The sequence below is a fragment of the Gouania willdenowi genome, chromosome 18, assembly GCF_900634775.1.
Source record: "Gouania willdenowi chromosome 18, fGouWil2.1, whole genome shotgun sequence".
Classification (NCBI taxonomy): Eukaryota; Metazoa; Chordata; class Actinopteri; order Blenniiformes; family Gobiesocidae; genus Gouania; species Gouania willdenowi.
In genome coordinates, this window is record NC_041061.1 from 19,463,335 (window position 1) to 19,487,283 (window position 23,949).

Below are 23,949 nucleotides of genomic sequence, written 5' to 3' on the forward strand. Positions count from 1 at the left end.
CACACAGTGACAGACTACTATCAAGATTACAAAATAATCTGTGTTTGTGTTGGTCACTGATTACAATATAACATTATTATCAAGATTAAAAACTGAAGTTATCACAGTGCTTTGCAAGTGGGAAGAAAAACTTCTGGATAACCTAACAATGTACTTCACTCAAATTGAGGGTCATGTCCACCTGGTGGAAGGATACAGAGCAGAATTTCAAAACAATGCAAAGTCTTAGATGGGATTTGGAAAACTCTGTCCTTTATCAGCTCTTAGCAGCAGCAGAGATTAGACAAGGAATGGTGGAAATGAACCAGATTAAGGAAAATCATACCAAAGTAAGTGAAAAAGCAGTGTGTGCACTGATTAATGAATGTCGAAAGAATAAACACCAAATGACTGATCAATAACTGGACAAATAATGTGGAAAAATTTCCCTACTCTGAACAAAAACCCACAGATATTTTTAACAAGGTATCTTATTGCCTCAGAACCAATCTGTCAAACAAAGGGAGCCATGCAAATGAACTGCTGGGTCAGAAAAGACTTCAAGATTGTTGGTGGGAACCTTCAAATACAAACCTGAAGGAACTTTCAGGAAATTAACACAAAGTAAACACATGGCTCAACGTACAAGACCATATATCAGCTTTACAACAGAGAGCAGACAGCATTATTGAAGTTTGCAAAATGTCTATAAATGAGAAAATGGCCAAAAAAAGTGACTACCATGATGCTTACATTCAGGAGATGATGAATGTCTACAAAATGACAAAGATGTTAAGACAGATGTTGAGTTTGTGAGTTTGAAGTTTATCTGAAACAGCACATCTGTGGATTTGCAGCCAGAACATTTCAGGAACTGCATCAGAGTTTTCTTCAAACCAATGATCCATACAGATGTTTGATGAAAAACAAAAAAAAGTTTTGTGCAGATTTCAAAGATGTCTTTCATGAACGGGACCAGTGTCAGAAGACCAAGAGTTTGCAGATCAGTGTCTGAAGCCTGCTGTGGAAGACCGATTACAATTAAATACTCATGTGTGGTATACATGAAGATAAAGCTGTATCTTTATGCATGACTAAAAATATATATTTAATGATGAGGATTTTTATTTGTTCCTTTTATTAGACTTTTAACAGTCAAATGTAATGAATGAGAAATAGTAGCTACATAGTAACATAATACCTGTAATGAAGCGTTCTTCCACTAGGTGGTGTAACTGTATTTAACGTAAATAAGTTGTTTTGAAGCAAACAGATCAGTACAGAAATAATATAATAAATAAATCCTGTGATCAATGATGGTAGAGAGCAGTCAGAGCCAGCAGAGGGCATCAGAAACCAGCTCTATATGTTGCTTCCTTTGCAGTTTTTTATCCATCCACAACATCTGATGGAGGACAAACACTTATCTTAGAAATGTGATTAGATTTTCAGTTTGGTGCAGATAGAAAAAGCTGCTGTCATTGAAATGGATGGTTAACCTGTAAATAACAATAAAATCACTTGAGAATTGAATAGATTTTGAGTTAAACTTCATATTTATGCATTTACTGTATATAATGACAATGTAAATATTTGAACAAGCTTTTGTAATAACCATTATAAATATGGTTACTTTCTTGTTTTAGTGCTGAGATTCTGTTATTGATAAACTAGTTTTACACCTGAAATACCCAGTGTACACCAGGCACTGCAGTCAGTCCTTTAAGCCTTTTTCTACCATTAGCTTTTTTTTTCTCCCTAAAATGATACAAACTTACATTAAATAAACTGATTCATATTCTTTTGTTTCCTCTTAATCAGTTGTGTCAAACATCTGGATAATTCAGCGAGCAGGTAAAATAAAAACAATCACAGAAAACACTGGAAGTGCAAATATTTACACACGTAACATCAGTTTTTAATTTGTTAATCTCACTAATGTTTAATTAATAAGCGTTAAAGACATAACTGGAAAACCAAAGCTCAGAATGAAACAGTAGATGTAGAAAATCATCATTAACACATAAAACCCAACCTAAAGACACTGCTTGAAAATGATAAATCTACCTTTTGTTTTTAAATTCACACACTGGTTCTAACATGAACTAAAATGTTCATAAACCCTATTACCAATGTACTGCATTGTATGCATTTATTTTTTATTTTTAATAATTCTTCTATGTAAAATTGTCATACATTTACAGGGCAGGACATAAATTGTTAATTAATTGCTCTCATTTAAACTCATAAGGTGAGTCAGTTTATGTGGTCAGGATTTTACCACTAATTTAAAAACATTTAAAGTGAAATATTTTCTAGATCGTCACAAGGTGTTTAAATTATAAATTAAAAATACACAGATTTACTGTAGATACCAGTGATTATATGTTTTGTTGGTTTGTTGATCCCATGTGATCTGTATGTTATAATGTAAACAACCACTTTCACAATTCATATTCATTCAAACTTAGTTCAATCAATGGGGATGTTATCAGAATTTTATTATAATAACACTCTGATAATAATAATAATAATAATAATAATGTTATTATTGTAATTTTTTTGGCTATGGAGACATGATTTTACTGGTTCAGCTCACTTGATTTCAAATAGTGTGTGTTGGTCATGAACTAAATGACTTTGTCACTCCTAATCTCAGTTAATTGTTCACAACTGCAATAGTTTTTTTTTCTTAATAAAAAACTAATACCTCACAACCCCAATATTTATGAAGAAGGTAAAAAAAAAGGTAAATTAATGATTTTTCTGAAGTTCTTTCAGTTTCATTCTGACACTGAAAATTAGTACCACTGTATAATGTGGAACAATAAATGATAGTTTAGGAAACAAATAATAATAATAATAATAATAATAATAATAATAATAATAATAATAATAATAATAATAATAATAATAATAATATTCAATCTTTGAACAGATTTAGTAATACAAATTGTAGGGATGGGAATTGATAAGAATTTAGCAATTCCTATTCCATTATCAATACTGCTTATCAATTCCTTACCGATTCTCTTATCGATTCTCATTGGGAGAGGGAATTAAATAATACAAATGGATTTGTTTGCTTTATTATATTATATTTGTCTCTTTAATTTCCTGCAGGGATATCAGCTCTCTTTTAATCCACCAGGTATAGATTGTTTTCACTGGATAATAATAAATACAAAAGCGCTTTTTAAAATTGATGAATTATTATTATTATTATTACAACATATGACACCTTTTGGCTACAAACATTTGAGGATATTTACAGTTCTCCTTTTGAACTTGAACAACTTGATCCAAAACAAATTCAGAAATAAAACAAATAATTATTCTGTAAAAAAGAACATATTAACCACAAGTACAGCTGCACTTATTGTTATGTATTTAAAACGGTAAAGCTTTAGTTTAGCCTTTGTTTACATTTCTATAAATGGACCTTAAGAAACGCCATCCCCGTTGTTACATGTGATGTCATCAGCCATGTGTTTAAGAATGTGTGAAAGAGCAAACTAAAGACAACAATCAGTACCAGTCCGTCTCCTGTGTCTGATTACTTGTTATGAGGACAGAAACTGGCAATGAGGTGTGTGTTCTTGCTGAAGGTTGTTGTTTTTGGAAGAAAAGTCAGTACAAGAAGCTACTTTTACACGTGTACAGAACCCGGAAGTGACTAACGTAGCAACAGAGACGCTACAAACACAGCACAAACACAGCACAGCTGCAGGTGGAGGAGGTGGATTTTATATATGGTACCACTACTGCATGGTAGAAGGAGCTTCACTTAGTGCTAGCATAAACATAATATACAGGACCTGGAGGAGTTTATCGTTACATATTTGCAACGTAAGAGGAACCGATAAGCAGAATTGACAAGCAATCAAACAAACGATTTCGAGGAATTGGATTGCCAGGAATTGGATTACTGGGAACTGGTTCTCAGAAAGAATCGGTTTTCAATTCCCATCCCTAACAAACTGTAATAATTAAAAACAAAGCTATGTCAGCATTTTTGTCTTTTTAACATGCCATAGCACAACACTGTACATCTGCTCACTATATAGCCTAATAGCTGAGGTTGGAGTATCAGCAGATTGATCTAGAATAAAGATCTTTAGCTGAACAAGCCACAATTCTTTTTTCATGCAGGAAAACACATACAAACATTTAACAACTCAACACAATTAACTGCATTTTGTCTTCTGATTTTACCAGTGTTTTGTTTGCGTTTGTGTTAAATTGTTTGAGTTTATTGAAAGGGGTGAAGCTCATATATGTTATGTTGATGTAAAAGACTCACTGGCAGCAGGAGGAGGGACAAGCCCCTCCTTCCCTCAAAATATGAATTTATATGGTCATCCGCTTGGTCACGTATCTGGAAGATTGGCTGTTTTTGGCACAAGCGGAGGCCAGAGCGCACACATGCATTCTGTTACGTCACCTGTCTGATCTGGGCTTTGTGATAAACAAGGAAAAGCATAAATGGAGAACAACTAAACAACATCGCATGGAAGGCACGCCAAATAAAAAAAGGAGGAAAAATTCTAAAGACGTGGACAAGAAACTGCAGGATTTATATCACACCACTGGGAGAAGAGAATGGAAAACCAATCTTCATAAAAATGATAGAAGACTTGGGAAAATACGAAGGATCCACCTAAACAACAACATTACTGATGGTAATCATGGATATGGACCCAGATCTATATAAACACTGGAAACAAGACTCAGACTGTGCTTATTTTACGGACACTGAATTCAATGTGGAAACCAAGAGTAAAAAAGGTCTGTCACTTATTCATTTCAATTGTCGTAGTATGTATGCAAATTTTGAACACATTAAGGATTACATTAAAACCTTGTACAAGTTTGAAATAATAGCACTGTCAGAAACTTGGTTAAATGAAGAGAAAGGTATGAACTTTACGATAAAGAGATATAAATTTGTCTGTGAGAACAGATTATATAAACCAGGTGGTGGGGTAGCATTACACATAAAAGATAACAATGAAATGGAGATACTAGAATCGATGAGTACAACTGTGGAAGGAGTAATGAAATGTCTAACAGTAAAAATAACGAGACCAAAGGGAGATAACATATTAATCTGTTGTTTGTATCGAGCTCCTGATTGCAAAATAGACATATTTAATGAGAACCTAACCAAAATAATAGAAAAGGCTAAACACAAGAGCATATTGATCTGTGGAGACTTCAATATAAACATTCTAAATCCCTTAAAAAACACACACATCGAAGACTTTATTAACTACATGTACACAAATGGACTAAAACCCTTTATAACGAAACCAACTAGAATCAATAAACACAGCTCAACACTGATAGATAACATCTTCACAAACATACAAAATTCAGATCTAACCAATGGAATATTAATAAATGACATCTCCAACCATCTAGCAATATTTACAATATTTAATACTAACGACAACATCCACCCAGAAACACACGGATCAATAACATACAAAAGACTGGAAGGAGAAAAACAGCTAGAAAACTTTAAACAACAAATAAGATCAGAAACTTGGAAGGAGGTTTTCACAAAACAAGATGTTAACAGTGCATATGACACATTCACAGACATAATAACTACAATATATGATAAATGCTGCCCTTTGAAACAAATAACAATCAAACGTAAGACAAACACAATACCCTGGATTTATAAAATATTAGCAAACGCATGCAAAAAAAAAAATACATTATATAAAAAATATCTTAAAGATAAAACATTGAAAACAGAACTACGATACAAAAAATACAGAAACAAAGTCAACACTCTCCTAAGAGAAAAAAAAGAGAATATTATGAAAAACAATTAAAATAAAATAAAAACAAAAATCAAAAACTTTGGGAAATTATAAACTCCATAACTATGCATAAAAGCAAAGAGGAAGCCACAGACCACTTTATAATAAACAACTTAAAGGAATACAAGAAGAAAAAAATCACAGAAGAACTTAAAAATTTCTTCATAAATATTGGAATGAAGACTGGGAGGGGAATCTATCAACATCCATCACTTAAATGGAACCATTTTGACAATGAGAATACAGAGAATGATAAGTATTTAACACTCGAAGAAGTAACGGAAGCAGAGGTGAAAGCAATCATTACAAAATGTAATTCAAAAAAATTCAGAGACATTAATAATCTAACTATGAGTCTACTAAAAACTATAACAGCTGAAATAACCCCACCACTAACATTTATCAGCAATCTCTCATTCAAAAATGGTATTTTCCCAGACCAAATGAAAATTGCAAAAATCAGACCGATCCACAAGAGTGGAGACAAACGAGATTTCACCAATTATCAACCTATTTCAATATTACAGCAAATATCAAAAATTCTCAAAAAACTGTTCATGAAAAGGCTGGACAAATTCATAGAAGAGAATAATATATTACATGAAGGCCAATATGGGTTCAGAAAAGGACGTTCAACAGCAATGGCTATAACTGACATCACGGAAAATATAAGAGATGCACTAGAAAATAATTTTTTTGTATTCGGCATTTTTTTGGACCTTAAAAAAGCATTTGACACAATAAACCATGGCATTCTGGAAGAAAAACTTCAAAACTACGGCATTAGGCACAACGCCCTAAACTGGATTAAAAGTTATATGAAAAATAGGAGACAATATGTTGACTTCGAACAAAACATATCACTATGCCAAACCATGCAATGTGGTGTACCACAGGGTTCGATTTTAGGGCCAAAACTGTTCATTCTAGATATAAACGACATTTTCAAAGTCTCAAATTGCCTCAAACTAACGCTGTTTGCAGACGACACAACCATATATGCTCAGGTAAAGACATTAAAACTCTAATAGAAACGACGAATGAGAAACTATCAAAAATCCAAACATGGCTCAATGTAAATAAACTAGCCCTAAACGTCAGCAAAACAAAATTCATCAGTTTTGGAAATAAAAAAAAAACAGAAAACATTAGACTGAAACAAGACACGGACATAATTGAACAAGTAAAAGATTATAGAGCACGAGGAGTGTGGATAGATGAGAAACTGACCTGGAAAAAGTACATACAAGTAGTTCAAAACAAATTTGCCAAAAGCAGCTACATCCTATGGAAATTGCAACAAATACTACATACCAAATCACTTAAGACAATCTATTCTTCCCTTATTGGGTCACATTTAAATTACTGCTCAGAAATCTGGGGAAACACTTACAAAACGTATCTTGAACCTTTATTTAAACTTAAAAAAAGCAATTAGAATTCTATATAAAGCACCGCACAACGCGCACACAAATGAACTATTTGAAAAGGCCAAATACCTAAAACTGCAAGAAATAATACAATATAACACACAAATTCTAGCATTTAGGGCATCTCTTAAAACACTCCCATATCAAATACAAAAACGTTTCATATACAAACAAACTGCTTATGAACTAAGACATAGTAATGTCTTTATACAAGAAAGGGTTTAATCTAACATTGGAAAATACAGGACTGTCAATAGAGCTATCTCCAGCTGGAATAACCTTGATGCAGAGAAAAACAAGCTGCAAACTTGACTAAACATATAGAAAAAACTCGGAACACATTCTTACAAGAATACGTGATCAACACATCAATGAGATGGAATTTAACTACTGGTCAATGAACACAATTGACTCAATCTTCACGAACAGAAGATCACAAAAACACGAGCCAGCGTGTCCAAAAGACACATTCCCAAGTGGTTACGTCATGGATGGAAAGGGAAAAACCCAAATGCTGTGCCTCTCAATCCTCTCAGTGGAAGATGTGGAGGACATCTACCTGTTAGGGGTCATGATCACTGGCCTGCTAATGATGGGGGTATGTGCCTTTCTAATCCTTCCCATGCTAAGACAACTTTCTTAAGATAACAAGGAACTTCGAAAGAAGATTAACTTTTCTTTTGAACTGGAGGAACGCAAACAAGGGCTGGGAATGAAATCTGCAGGGAAGAAGGACGACACGAACAACGATGGAGAGGAGGAGGAATAAAAAAAGACAACACTGACTACAGATTAGAATAAATCCGATATAAAAAAGGACAAAAAAAAAAAAAAAAAAAATTGTAATTGTGCTCAGAAGAACCTAAGACTGTTTGACCAGAGAGACAAGCTTTGATGTAAATTTTCTGTGTTCAAAACAGAGGACGGGACCTAGATAAGCAAACTGCTTCTCTCGTCTCCTTTTTCGGCATGTACAAAACAAAAAAAAAAAAAAAGGAATAACAAAACTTCTGTAAATGCAACCATGTCGGAAATAAACTGAATAAATAAATAAAAATAAATTAAAACCTGAATCTGTTTAAAGAAGATACAGAAAGTAAATAAACTGAGTTCTTTCAGTTTCATTATGATGCTTTAAAAAGGAAAGGAATGCACAACAAAACAAATACCTCACATTCATCATTATGCTGTCAACAGTCACTCCCTCACTGAGTTTTTATAGAGTTAAACAAACAACTGTCAAAGACAACAAAAAAATGTGTCATCAAACACGCAATCCTTTGAGGAATTAAATATAGCAGAATACAGAGTCTTTAAGTGCTATTAAGGCTCATAATTAAAAGGATATAAAATGAATATGGTGCATAACACAGTGCTTTGTTCAGCACATATATTTTTAACAGGTACATTTAGAAACTTGTAAAAATGGTGGAGGATCACTTTGTTGCTCAGAACTGAGTAAACTAATGACCTTATTGAAGAAACTCTCATTCTCTCAGCCACAGCCTTTATGCAGAGCCAGTGGTAGTACCAGCCTGATGGTAGCAGGGAGAAGTTTATTATGTACTGAGTTGTAAAACCATTCGATTTTGCACGTTACACTGCACTATTTTCAAAATGCATGTGATTTTTATGATGCAGTGAAAATTATGTGATACATCAATATATATGATGTAAAAGCTAACGTTGCATTACCTTAAGTTTACTGAAAAAGATAACGATAGTGGCTATGGTTTTACAAAACAAAACTAAACAATTGTGCAATCACATATTTTAGAACAGTAATAATAAAGTAATATTAATAAATGATAAAGACAAAAATAACTCAAAAAGCCAAGAACATTCTAACACACTGACAAAGTCACAATGTTCAGTGCAAAATAATTTCTAAATCTTGAAAAAATGTTTTAATCATGTAGTAAAATGTATTTTGTTTATTAAATGTTAAGATAGTTCTATAAATGGGATTTCTACCAACAATGTATTTTCAATTATTTTCACTAAAACAAAATGTCATTAATAATAGGTTGTTAAGCCCTGACTTTACTGGTTCGGCCCATTTAATAATTAACTAAAATTACTTCAATCATCCACAACTAACCAGCTTCGGTCGCCTCCACATACAGTAAGAGAATTCCAGCTGTGGGTGGCCTCATGCGGGCTGAATCCCGTGCGTCATGGCGCATGGAGAGTGCTGGTCACACCAGTGTGCCGCTGCTCTGCGCCACTGCCACCCTTTCGGCTTACCTGACGCACGGTGTGCCTATGGGCACCATCACATCCAGGATGATGATCATGGGTTTATGATGTTACACGTTACAACCTGAAACATAAGTCGGACAAGATCTGGAACCTTTTCTACTTAGTTTTGGAGTGATGGTGATCAGCTGTTTGTTTTTTTTTTTGTGCCGTCATGTTATTTGGTTAGAGGACATAAATACTGTGTTAACTGTATGATTGTTTTGATGATTGAAGTAAAGCAAAACAAAAAACCTTATGTACTGTACTGGGACAATAAATCTTCTAATCTATTGTGGTATTATTTGTTGGTGTTTGTTGTGTCAGAATTTACTAGCACCTCCTATAAACAATCCGGCCCCCCATGTGTGGCCGGTTGGTAGATTTAAAGGAGTTAATAATTGTTAGCAATTGCCGACAACGCCACCTAGTGTAAGCACTAGGACTTAATTGGTATAAGGCAGGTTCGTTTTTACAGGGAATGAGCAGTGGAACCAGAGATCAATAACGTGATTAATTTATTATAACAAAACATTAAAATACATGGCCTAATTCTAAAAGGAGTCTAAAAAGATGACAGATTAAAAATAAAGGCTGAGCCTGGACGGGAGGCGCAGCCGCCACTGCGCTGCTCTGGGTGTCGAGCCTCCGGCCCTCGGCCCCGCTTCCCCGTTGGGCTGGCCCTGGTGTCCAGTCCTGGCGCTGCTCGCTCACTCGGTTACCGCGTCAGCTCCTCGCCGCCAACCCTGGTTCCGCCGTTCCCTCCTCGCGCTTCGCTGTCGCTCGGTCCGACCCTAGCGGACACAACACAGCTGCCAGTGGGAGAGAAGTGATCCTGGCTCCGCGTGCCTCCCCCCCAGGTGTGCGACTCACCGCGTCTGGGCGGCGCTCGAATGCAACCGCCCAGTATAGAGTAAACAGGCCTTGAATGTCACACTCCACCGCGTCTCCGCGTTCCACGTCCTGGCGCTGCTCACTCGCTCTGCCTCCGTCACCGCGCCCGTTCCTCGTCCTGGCGCTGCTCACTCGCTCTCCCTCCGTCACCGCATCCGTTCCTCGCCTCCGACCCAGGTTCCGCCGTTCCCTCCTCACGCTTCGCTGGCGCTCGGTCCGGTCCTAGTAGACCTGCCGATGGCTGTTGCTGCCACCACTCACACACACATTGTCTCGCTGCCGATGTCCTTTTAATCCCTCATATGAGGGCCAGTTACGGCCCTGCACAGCTGCGCTGATTACCAGCAGCTGTCCAAAAGGTAGTGGGTTGGCCTATGCTGATTAACAAAAAAAAAGTTTAACAAAAACACAGCAAACACACAACACAACTGCAAATAAGGAGCTAAAACAAATCAAAATACATTATAATGGCCACATGCCCACACCCCCCCGCACTTTAATGGTGCCAGTCCCTGGACCAACAACTTAGTTCCTATAACGAGCGGGGCATTGTCCTCTGGTGGTGCGAGTGGATTGACGGGGTAATTGTTCAGGTTCGACATTAACTGTAGGATAATACAACATTATTGGCAGCTGAGGTGTTTCAGTCTCAGTTCGTGGTGGCTCAATAGGCAAATCGTTGGTCGGAGCAATGCAAGGTTTAAGTGCATTTCTGTGCAAGGTTCTTTCTTTACCCCCTTTTTCTGGTTTAACACGGTAAACTAAACCTGAATCGCCGACAAGGTCAACAATCACGTGGGGCTGACGCTTCCACCAACTGTGGAGTTTACCATGGTCTTGCCTGTCTTTATCTCGTACCCACACACGTTCACCGGGAAGAAGGGCATTTGCTTTGGCTCTTTGATCATAGTATTTTTTCTCATCTCTCGCTGCATCGGTCATTTTCTTACGGGCCAAATCGTAAGCATGCAAGAGCTTTTTGTGATGTTCGGAAACCCATCCCTGCAAGTCATGACGTGGGTGGTCATCTAAAACTCCTAGGTTAACATCCACAGGCAGCCTAAGGTGGCGACCGAACATCAGATACGATGGGGTAAACCCAGTTGCACTGTGGACCACATTGTTGTAAGCATGTAATAGCTCGGGAAGGTGCTCTGGCCACCTACTCTGTTTCTCAAACTCAAGAGTACGGAGCATATTCAGCAGAGTTTGATTCATTCTCTCAGCGCGGCCATTACCCGCAGGGTGGTAAGGAGTAGTGCGACTTTTGGAGATGCCATACATACTACATAACTGTTTCATGAGCTCTGATTCAAAATTTGGTCCCTGATCAGAATGAAAACGTGATGGGCAGCCAAATGGTTGAATTATGGTAGACCAAATTACACGGACTGTAGTCTTGGCAGTTTGATCACGAGTGGCAACAGCCCATGAGTAGCGCGTGAACATGTCAGTCATAACCAAAATGTTCTGATATAGATCATTGGGACGACGCAACGAGAGAAAATCTAGGGCAACAACCTCAAGAGGATACGATACCTCTATCGGCTTTAATGGGGCCCTAGGTTCAGCTCTGTCTTTTTGAAGGTTACACACGACACACCCTATTTGAAAACTTTGTACCTCTTTTTCCATGCCTGGCCAGAAGAAATGGCGCCTTATGTGAGCAAGAGTCCGTTCCGTGCCCGCATGAGCTGTAGCTTCATGGCATTTCTTCCATACGTCCTGGTGGCTTAGATCTGGACAGACAATTTGATAACGGGGCTCACACGCATGAGAGTCAAACAGTTTTCTGCAGAGGACCCCCTGGTACAGGCAAAGTCTCTTTCGGTGTTGCAGCAACTGCTTAGCAGTGGCTGGTAGCGCTTCCCTTTCAAGCTTGCTGGGCATTGTGTCTTTTTCCACATACCTTCGTACAGTCTGAATGTTTGCGTCTACCTCCTGCAGGGCTTTCCAGTCCTCTCCGAGCGCTGATTCAGATGCACCCTCCTGGTCAGAGGCCGTTGTGACAGCGACAACAGTTGCAACGTGGGTAGGGCCACTTTTCCACTGCGTAGAAACTGTGGGGAACCTGGACAGTGCATCTGCATTCACATTTTCACGGCCGGCTCGGTACTTCACTTCAAAATCGAACGAGGCCATCTGGGCAACCCACCGCTGTTCTACAGCCCCAAGCTTAGCAGTCTGTAAGTGGGCTACAGGATTATTATCAGTGAATACCATAAATTTAGCTCCAGTGAGATAGTCCTTAAATTTTTCAGTGATTGCCCATTTTAGTGCCAATAGCTCAAGTTTGAATGAGCTGTAATTAGAGTCATTTTTCTCTGCGGGGTGTAAACTACGACTCGCATAAGCAATAACGCGCTCTTTTCCATCCTGAGTTTGGGCTAACACTGCACCAAGCCCGCTGTGGCTTGCGTCCGTGTACAAACTGAAGGGCTTTGTGTAGTCCGCATAGGCTAAAACTGGAGCTTTAGTTAGAGCCTCTTTTAGTTGGACGAATGCAGCATGACACTCTGGAGTCCAATCAATTGCTTTTGTAGAAGATCTTTTATCACTTTGTGGGATGCCGATTAGCAAAGAATTTAACGGGCGAGCCATTTTTGCAAATCCCTGAATGAATCGTCTATAGTAGCCGGCCAGGCCTAAGAACGACCTCACCTCTCGTACAGATGTCGGAACAGGCCACGCTGTCACTGCAGTTACCTTCTCTGGGTCAGGCATTACACCAGCCTGGTTGACGACGTGACCCAAAAACTGTACTTCCTGCTGAAGGAGTTTACATTTGTCTGGCCTCAGCTTCAGTCCATGTTTCCAGAGTCGTTCGAAGACCTCTTCCAGATCCTGCAGATGAGTTTCAAAATCGGGTGAGTACACAATTATATCATCAAGATAGACAAGCAAGGACTCCGTGATTTGGCCGCTTAGACACTGCTGCATTAATCTCTGAAATGTTGCGGGCGCATTACAGAGACCAAATGGCATGCGCTGGAATTCAAACAAGCCTACAGGTGTAGTGAAGGCCGTCTTTTCTCTATCCCTGGGGTCTACCTCCACCTGCCAGTACCCACTTGAGAGATCCAATGTGGAGAACCACTCTGCCTTGGAGAGAGAGGTGAGTGTCTCCTCGATCCTGGGAAGAGGAAAAGCATCTTTGTGAGTGACAGAATTTAACTTTCTGTAATCAACACAGAATCTCCAGCTCCCGTCCTTCTTTTTAACCATGACGATGGGTGCGGCCCAGGGGCTAGAGCTCTCGGTTATCACATCTCTGTCCAACATGTCTGCAAGTAGCGACCTCATCTCTTTATACATGAGTGGTGGCAATGGTCTGAATCGCTCCCTTATAGGGGCTGCATCACCCGTTGGAATGGTGTGCGTGACAGCGTCCGTCCTACCAAAGTCCTCCTCATGTTTAGAAAACACTTTTTCCCAGTTTTGCAAGACTGTAGTCAGCTTACTAGTTTGGTCTGGTGTCAAGTTTGTTCCATCTACCAGTTTTGGCACATCAAAGCGGTGTTTGTTCTCATAGTCATCGGTTGCCTCTACCAACCCAACTTCTACCTCTCCGTTGTTATTGGGGGTCAGGTCAACATCACGGCCACCATGGACATCAGCGTCATCAACTTGGTACAGGCGGCCGATCTTCTGGTAGCGTCCTAGAGTGATGGAGGAGTTACTCAAATTTCTCAAACGGACAAGGATCCTACCATTCTTGACGACAGCAAGTGTGCGGGCCACAGCGACAGCGTTCGGCTCGTCAAGGGCTTCAACCAGGCCACAGTAGTTCCTCCCTGACGGCCCAGCTCGAGCCCGTCCCCAGGCAATGATCTCACTCCGAGCGGGGATCCTGACTCCTCGTCTCTGAGCTGGCCAGATATATCCTTTAAATCCATCCTCTGTACTGACAGCAGTTCTCCGGCAGAGGGCGAAGGCTTCTCTCCACGCCTGTTGGGACCCTGGACTTTGGCAAGAAAAAGAGAGCGGCTTCTCGGGGTTATGGAAGACTGTATCCCAACATGGCTTAATTACATTCATGCCAATAATAAAAGGATTACTGGAACATTCATCGGTCACAACAAAAACTCCTTTTTGGTCAATGTCCACACCCTCTATTTTAAAATCCATTAGTGCGTACCCTATACAGGGGATCTTAAGGCCATTTGCCGCCTTCAGCTTTATATACGAAGGCACATTGTTAACATCATAGTGAGAAAAATGTTTCAAAAAAAGACTCTGCTGGATCAGAGTGACTTGTGACCCAGTGTCCAAAAGCCCTCCCATGCTAACTCCTCCCACTAACACATCCACATAGGGGCAATTTCCCACCAGAGCTGTAGCGGCCCTTTGGTCTTCTCTCAGACCAGACCCCACTGCATGGACCTCAACAGTAGGGTGGCTTAGTTTAAAGCTGGTCGAGGCATGCGGGATGCTCTACAAAACCTAGCAATGTGACCTGACTGATTGCAATTCCTACAAATAGGCCTACCTCCCTCATCCCAACGATTACTGGAGTGGGGCTGCAGGTACCCCTCTGAGGTACAAGGCTCAGGGGCGCTGCCGCGGCGTCCTGGCATGTGTGTCGGGCTAGCTGGTCTTAGCTCCCTGATGAGCTCACGAGCAAAGTCCTTCATTTGGTCCCTCAACTCCTCCACAATCTCCTTTTTTAACTCCTGCTTCCATGAGTCATTCTGTGGATTAGATCTGGAGTGATTAGGGTCCCTTACCACGGCACACGTTGCTTCACTTTGCCTCGGACTTCGTGTTCCCTCCTCCAGGAGGGCCTCCTGTTGTAAGGCACTGAAGGTCATTTCAGGGTCTAATCGCAAGGCTCTCTTTAATGCTCTCAGCAAGGCGCCATCCTCCAGGCCAAGCATGAACTGGTCCCTCAAGTGGGTGTCAGTGGGCGCTCCATCCTCATCCTGCTGATGTAACTTACGATATAGTTCCCTTAAGCGCAAAGCATACGCTTGAATGGACTGGCCTGGTTTCTGCACACAGCCAAAAAATTGAGATCGTAAAACACACAGGGGGATTTCTTTTACATAGAGTCTATCCAACACAGTAAAAATTTTTGCAGCCCTGTCACGCTCATCCTCTGCCAGAACATTAATTTGCCGTTTAGGCAGCCCAGACAATGCGCCAATTAAAATTGTAACTTTTTGGGGTTCATTTAAATTATTAGCATCTAAAAGACCTTGCATTTGCTCCTTCCAGTCCAAATACTTTAAATTGCCTTCTTGGCCTTCAAATTTGGGCACCCATGGGGCCCCAGGATAGATTGGCATCATCATGTTTGATTAAAATCTGAAAGCTAACAGTGCAGAAAAAAAATTTTTTTTTTTTTTTTTTTTTTTTTTTTACAAAACGTATTAATCTCTGGATAAAACACTGCTCACGATCCTATAGTCCTGTCGCCATCGCCAAAAATCTGTGGCCGGTTGGTAGATTTAAAGGAGTTAATAATTGTTAGCAATTGCCGACAACGCCACCTAGTGTAAGCACTAGGACTTAATTGGTATAAGGCAGGTTCGTTTTTACAGGGAATGAGCAGTGGAACCAGAGATCAATAACGTGATTAATTTATTATAACAAAACATTAAAATACATGGCCTAATTCTAAAAGGAGTCTAAAAAGATGACAGATTAAAAATAAAGGCTGAGCCTGGACGGGAGGCGCAGCCGCCACTGCGCTGCTCTGGGTGTCGAGCCTCCGGCCCTCGGCCCCGCTTCCCCGTTGGGCTGGCCCTGGTGTCCAGTCCTGGCGCTGCTCGCTCACTCGGTTACCGCGTCAGCTCCTCGCCGCCAACCCTGGTTCCGCCGTTCCCTCCTCGCGCTTCGCTGTCGCTCGGTCCGACCCTAGCGGACACAACACAGCTGCCAGTGGGAGAAAAGTGATCCTGGCTCCGCGTGCCTCCCCCCCAGGTGTGCGACTCACCGCGTCTGGGCGGCGCTCGAATGCAACCGCCCAGTATAGAGTAAACAGGCCTTGAATGTCACACTCCACCGCGTCTCCGCGTTCCACGTCCTGGCGCTGCTCACTCGCTCTGCCTCCGTCACCGCGCCCGTTCCTCATCCTGGCGCTGCTCACTCGCTCTCCCTCCGTCACCGCATCCGTTCCTCGCCTCCGACCCAGGTTCCGCCGTTCCCTCCTCACGCTTCGCTGGCGCTCGGTCCGGTCCTAGTAGACCTGCCGATGGCTGTTGCTGCCACCACTCACACACACATTGTCTCGCTGCCGATGTCCTTTTAATCCCTCATATGAGGGCCAGTTACGGCCCTGCACAGCTGCGCTGATTACCAGCAGCTGTCCAAAAGGTAGTGGGTTGGCCTATGCTGATTAACAAAAAAAAAGTTTAACAAAAACACAGCAAACACACAACACAACTGCAAATAAGGAGCTAAAACAAATCAAAATACATTATAATGGCCACATGCCCACACATGGACCCCCCGGTAATAAATCTCTGGAGCTGCCACTGAAGAGACTTAGTTCTCTCTGATCATTTCTGTGTTTCTTTTTCTTTTTATTTAGAGACTGCAACATATGTTCCTCCTATTTCTGTGTTTTAAGAAAATGTAGATAAATGACAACATCTGCACAGTTTATGGAAGCCATAGCAATCACACTAACCTAAAGGGCTGGGACAGTTGATAAACTTGATGATAAAGTTGATGAGTTTGATATAAAAGTCTGTAATGTCAAAGATACGTTGGCTCCAATCAAAACTAAGAGAAAAACAAACACAGAAAACACCTTGAAGGAAGACTGAGATAGTGTAGAATATCAAATTTGATTGTTGAAGGGCTGAGCATAAATGGAGAACAACTAAACTACAAATTAATCTAGACCTACAGGTACAAAATGAGTCTATGTAAATTTAATGATGGCTTGTTCAAAGCAAAGCAGCAAAATTTTTATAAAATTATTGCTAAAAACGTCAACAACTCATTCATTGTTTTCTGTAATTGAAAAACTCACAACCTCCCCTGATCAGATAGCCCTTGAATTACTGTCAGCTGGTAATTTCTATATATTTCAATGAAAAAATACAATCAATAAGGTCAAACATTAGCACCTTCATCAACAGCTTCAACCACTGAGGGCTGAGTCAACTACAATGTTAGAGTTTATTACAGTGAACCCAAAAATAATAGAGGAAACTGTTGAGCAAATAAATTCATCAACGTGTTGCTTTGACACAATACCCTCAAACTAGACAAATCAGCAACTTTCTATTCATGGCCATGATCATTGAGAAGGTTCAGTTCAGGTTTATTAGACATTTGCAGTACAGAAACCATATTGGAAAAAATGTTCATATGTTCAGGAATTCCCCTGATATGAGGAAATATTTAAGTAAATTAATTTCTAGACCTTGACAAGTTTTTAATGATATATTGTAGTAAAACACCACATTGTTCAAATGTAGATACATGTGATTAAATATTGTATATGTAGTACTATAAACAAGCAGGTTTTAAGTTTAAACTGTTTTTTGTAAAACATTCTATAGAAAACTATTTGCTCACTCTCACATTGGGGTGTCTGTAACCCCTAAACTAAATAACAATGACACTCATGATCTAACTCACTTATTCATGAGGTTAATATTTTATGTTGAGACACTCTGATTTTATTAAAACCTGAATCTGTATAAAGAAGATACAGAAAGTAAATAAACTGAGTTCTTTCAGTTTCATTATGATGCTTTAAAAAGGAAAGGAATGCACAACAAAACAAATACCTCACATTCATCATTATGCTGTCAGCAGTCACTCCCTCACTGAGTTTTTATAGAGTTAAACAAACAACAATTGTCAAAGACAACTATAAAAATGTATCATCAAACACGCAATCCTTTGTGGAATTAAATATAGCAGAATACAGAGTCTTTAAGTTCTATTAAGGCTGGCCGGGTTGGCTGGGGAGGGTTGCCGGGGTGCCTGGCTGCCTCGGCGCGGGTGTGCATTCCTTCAGGGTGTTCACAGGGTCCCAGGGCTGTTCGATTTGGCGCTGTTGCCCCTTGCATGCGCATCTGGTTGGCCTCTGGGGCTGGGGCCCTGCGTGCTCCTCTGCCGCTCCTTCCCCTTGCTCCCTGTCCCCCTGTCTCGTCCTCCCCCCCCTCCTCCTTTGCTCTTGCGCCCGCCATCCGGTTGGGCTGGGTTTGGGGGGCTCCCGTTTGCCTGGGGGCTGGTGGGGGGGCTATTGCTCCCGCCTGGGGGGCGGGCGGTGCCGTGCCGGATGGGTTGGCTGGGGGGTGGTCCCGTTGGGGGGCCTGGGGTGGTGGGGTCCGTGGCTCCGGTCCGGGGGGATCCGGGGTGTGGGCGGCTTTGGGGGTGGCTGCTGCCCGGGGTCGGCGATTGCCTCCTGGGTTGCTGGGTGGCGGGGTGTGGCCGTGGGTTGCTCCGTCGGCCCTTGCGGGTCCTCGGCTTGGCTCCCTGGGGCGCGCCTTCGCCAGGGATGTCGCTTGCGTGACGGGCCGGGCGGGGCCCCCCTCCGGTGTGGCCAGTACGGCTGGGGGTGTGGGGTGGGGGGTGCTATGGGGCCTCCCCGGGGGTCGTGTTGGGTGGGTGTGCGGGGGCGCGGCGCGTGGCTCTTGGCCTGATGGATCCGCGTCGGGATTGGCTGGTCTGCTGGCTGGGCGCACCGGGCGCCGTGGGCGCCATTCCGGGGCGGGGGTGTCCCGGGGGTGGATCCGTGGTCTGGGTGTCCGGGGGCGTGCTCTCCTGTCATCTGCCCGGGGACCGGCCGCGGCTCGTGGCGGCGCTGCGCAGCCTTGGGTGGGGCGGGGCTGGTGGCCTGGGGCCCGCTGTCGCCCGGGGTGCGCTGGCGTCGGGGGGGTGTCTCGTGCCGGTGCGTGGGTCGTCGGGGGTCCCCTCCGTGGGGGGGGGGGGGGGGGCTCTTCTGGCGCCGTTGGTGTGGGATGGCGGTACCGGGCTGGGGGTGCTTCGGTACTCGGGCTTGCCGGTCCGTGGCTGGCGGGGTGGCCCTGCTTGGCGGTGGATGGTGTCCTCTTTCGTCGGGGGGGCCGGGGCCGCCTTCCGGTGGAGGGTGTTGTGTCGTGGCGCCGGGTGGGCCTGTGCTGGCCCTGGTGCGGGCACGGGCCTCCCCCCTGCTCGGCCGCTCTCCTTGGCGGCGGGGGGGCGTCGCTCTGGGCCGGCGTGCGGCGGGGGTCGCTCCCTGGGGCACCGGGGGACGGGGTTGGTGCCTGGCTGCGCCCGGGGGTGGGGGGTGCCGCTGTGCTCCGCGGGGCCGTCGCAGTCTGGGGGGTGCCGTGGGGGGGGTCTCCGGCTTTGCTGCTCCGGGGCCCACAGTGCCGCTTGCCCGTCTGCACCATCTACCATCTCGCGTGGCCCGCCACGCGGACGGGCCCGGCTCGCACCGGACAGTCCTCCTACATGTACACTTCACCTCACTCCCAGCTGGTCTGGCCCATTCACAATATGCACCACACACCCATACCCAACCCTTGGGGGGCTGGATGGTGGGACTGGGGGTGGAGGGGGCCGCCACCTGTGTCACTATGTAGTGGCGTGGGGGCGGCACTCCCACCTCTAGTTACCCTACTAATCCCTCCAATTTTAATCACACCTCAACATGCCACCCCCCGGAGGGTGTACCCTCACTTACACCCTCCGGCCTATTACACCACATACACGTATATCCACAGAGGTAGGATGGGGAGCACCGCTCCCCTCCATCCCCCTTCTTTTAATTACACCCCATACATTCACTGAACACACACACTCACACAGGGGATAGGGAAGTGCCTCTCCATTGGGGAATGGAGAGGCACCATAACAGGGTGGTGGGTTGGCTCACATATTTGGGCCTCTCCGGTGGGGGCCTGGCCCCTCTGTTGGTGGCTGGGCCACTACATAGAGTGAAAATACATCAGGATGGTGTGGTCGGGCGTGGCGGTGGGTCTCGGGGGGGCTTTGCTGGGGTCTCTCCTTGCGGGGTCTTTCCGGGCGGTGTCGGCCTGGTGGAGCGCGGGGACGCTTCCTCCCCTTGGGTGAGGCTTGGTGCTTGTTTCGTCGGCTGGTGGCCTTGGGGGCGGGCCCCGCGGTGTGCGGGCCTGGGGCGGCCTGCCTCGCCGGTTTGGGGGGTGGGTGTGCTGGGGGTGTGCTGGTGTCCTCACCGGGGTTGGGGCGGGGTTGCTAGGTGCCTCGGAGCGATGCTGTTTACTGGGGGGCGGCGCTAGCTGTTCCGGTGGTGGAGGTTGCTGTCGGCCGCCTGGTGGGTCTGTCCTGCCATCTGCGGACTGGTGGGTGGGTCCGGGGCATCTTTGGCTCGGGGCTGCGGTTCCGCACTTGATGTGTGCCTTTGGGGTGCCTCCGTCCCCGCGGTGGGGATTGCCGGTTGCTCGCGGGCCGGTGGGTGGCGCTGCTCCGTGGCTGGCGCTGCCCGGGGGGCGGCGGGCCCTGGGCTGCTGGCCTTGGGCTGTCCGGGGCTGTGCGGTCCTGCTGGGCTGTGGCCGGGTCCTGGGCGGGGGTGGGGGGTGCGTCCCGGGGGGGCTTGGCCCGGGGACTTGCCCTTGGGGGGTCCTGGTCCCGGGGGGTGCTCCTGGGGCCCGGGGTGATTGGCTGGCTGGCCGGGCCGGTCCTGGCGGGGGTCTTTCGGGGCGGGTGCCGCGTGCCGCGCCCTTGCATACCTAATGGTACGGCCCCTGCTTGGGCAGTGCCCCGTGAGGCAGGGTGCTGGGGATGCACAAGGCGGTCTGGCTTGGCCCTTGGAGGGGGCCCTGGCTTTTAAAAAAAAAAATAAAAAATAAAAAAACTAAAGCCCGTGGCGCGGGCGACATCAACAATAGGTGATTTGGGGCGCCATGGGGGGCTAGGTTGGGGTGCCTGGGGGCCGACGGGGAGACTCCCGGCGGCCCCCTGGTGCCTTATGCGGCTTGGGGTGTGGTCGTCCTCCCTGGGCGGGCTGCTCCTGGTGCTGCGTTCATTCCGGGTCCCTCTGGCCTGGGGTCGGGTCCCTGCTGGCTCTGGGCCCGGCGGCGGGTGCCCGCCGGCTGCCCGTTCGGCGTGGCTCTGGTCGTCTGCTGGGCGTGGGCTTCGGCTCCTCCGCTGGGGTCTCGGGCGGGGAGCTCTCTGGGCCCTCCCCGCGGGGGGTTGGGCGCGGGGGTGTGGGGGGGGTGTGGGGGGATGGGGTGGGGGGTCTGGGGGTTGGGGGTTGGATTGGTGGCGTGGTGCGCTGGGTCCTTGGCTCCTTGGGGCTTTCTCGGGTGTGTATGGGGGGGGCGATGGTTGCCTCTCGGTTTGGGATCTTGGGGGCGTTCGGGGGGCTGCTTGGCCGTGTGGTGGTCGCCGGGGGCCCCCGGGTTGCCCGCTCTTGCTGCTGGCCTGGCTGCTTCCGGGGCCCGGGGGCGGCTCGTGGGTTTTGCAGTGGCGGTTCTTGGAAATACATTTGTCATGGATGCACTGGCCTTGGGCTGTGGGATAACACTTATACTGGGCTCAACCACAGACACGTTGTTCCCAAATACCTGTTTTATGGAATTTCCACTCACTTCTTCCTCTGCTCACAGCCACCACCATTATTCCTAAGCCGCACACTGGTCACCAAACTGGCTTGATAACTCAACAATAAGCACAATATACACAACCACAATTTCACATCGCATCACTTGAAATCTATCGACTACTCCCCACCCATTCCATTTCCTATCTTGTATTCCTCTTCCCTGTTAACTTCCCCACCCCTCTCCAACCCCTCACCTTGGTGTAACACTGCCCTCTCTTTTTTTACATCCTCCCTTTAATAAAGTATTTCTTTCCCTTCCCTAGGGAGGGCTGGTGATGGTCACAATTATGCAATGAAATAAATAAATTTATTTAATTGCAATAACAAAATATGCATTGCTGTTAAAAGATTGCACTTCTTGTAGTGTTAACCTTCGACAGAATGTGCAGACAAAAAAAAAAAAAAAAAAAAAAAAAAAAAAAAGTTCTATTAAGGCTCATAATTAAAATGCTATAAAATGAATATGGTGCATAACACAGTGCTTTGTTCAGCACATATATTTTTAACAGGAATATTTAGAAACTTTTAGGCCAAACTTGTAAAAATGGTGGAGGATCACTTTGTTTCTCAGAACTGAGTAAACTAATGACCTTATTGAAGAAACTCTCATTCTCTCAGCCACAGCCTTTATGCAGAGCCAGTGGTAGTACCAGCCTGATGGTAGCAGGGAGAAGTTTATTATGTACTGAGTTGTAAAACCATTCGATTTTACACGTTACACTGCACTATTTTCAAAATGCATCAGATTTTTATGATGCAGTGAAAATTATCTGATACATCAATATACATGACGTAAAAGCTAATGTTGCATTACCTTAAGTTTACTGAAAAAGATAAAGATAGTGGCTATGGTTTTACAACACAAAACTAAACAATTGTGCAATCACATATTTTAGAACAATAATAATAAAGTAATATTAATTAATGATAAAGACAAAAACAACTCAAAAAGCCAAGAACATTCTAACTCACTGACAAAGTTGCAATATTCAATGTAAAATAATTTCTAAATCTTGAAAGTTTTTTAATCATGTAGTAAAATACTTTATTGTTCAGATTTAAATACCTGTGATTTAGTGTTTTGTAGATCCACTGGGATCTGTACTGTCATCGAGCACCTTTTCATTATTATTATTTTTTTTTTTATTGTTTATTAAATGTTAAGATAGTTCTATAAATGAGATTTCTACCCACAATATATTTTCAATTATTTGCACTAAAACAAAATGTCATTATTAATAGGTTATTAAGCCCTGACTTTACTGGTTCGGCCCATTTAATAACAATGAACTAAAATTACTTTTACATCCTTGATGTCAGTCAATCATCCACAACTTAAAGAATGTATTATTTTCATTAATTCCTCACAACCTCAATCTGTATAAAGAAAATACAAAATGTAAATTAATAATTTTTTAGAAATGCTTTCAGTTTCAGTCTGAGACCAAATATTAAAGAATAAGAATGTACAACAAAACAAAGACCTCACCTTCAGCATCATTCTGTCAGCAGTCACTCCCTCACTGTGTTTTTATAGAGCTGAACAAACAACAACTGACAAAGACAACTATGATAATTGCAAACAAGGCTGTAGCTTTGCAAAATAAGGTAAAAACATATCAAATTAATCCAAACAAAGACAAATAATTTAGTTTGTGATAATAAAACACATTTTGCATCAATATGTTGGAGCAAATACAGCACAATGACAGCAGCACCAACCTGAAATGTGAGGACCTCTTTTCACAAAAACAGGCTTTCTATGAGTCACTGATATAAGTGAACTGAAGTCAAACGGCTTAGCTTGATGTTTCTGTAGATACTGCAAAAGACTGAGTAGAAATACATTTAATACAGAAACTGGGAATGTTGTTTCCTCTAATTCTGTAGTTCAAATTTATAAAAACAGAATAAAGGAACTGAGGAGAAATAAGTAACAAACTGGGATGAGATTTAAACATCTAGCAAGATCTATAGATAGCAAGCAATCAGAATAATAAATAAATCAATAAAACCAATAAATTTCACTACAATGCCTCTC

At 43.7% G+C, this 23,949-nt stretch overlaps 1 protein-coding gene across 2 annotated transcripts in view; it reads left to right on the plus strand.

Moving 5' to 3' along the window:
* Nucleotides 1-23,949, plus strand: part of LOC114480636 (interferon-induced very large GTPase 1-like) — a 691,281-nt gene that overhangs the window by 405,112 nt on the left and 262,220 nt on the right. The window lies entirely within an intron of this gene.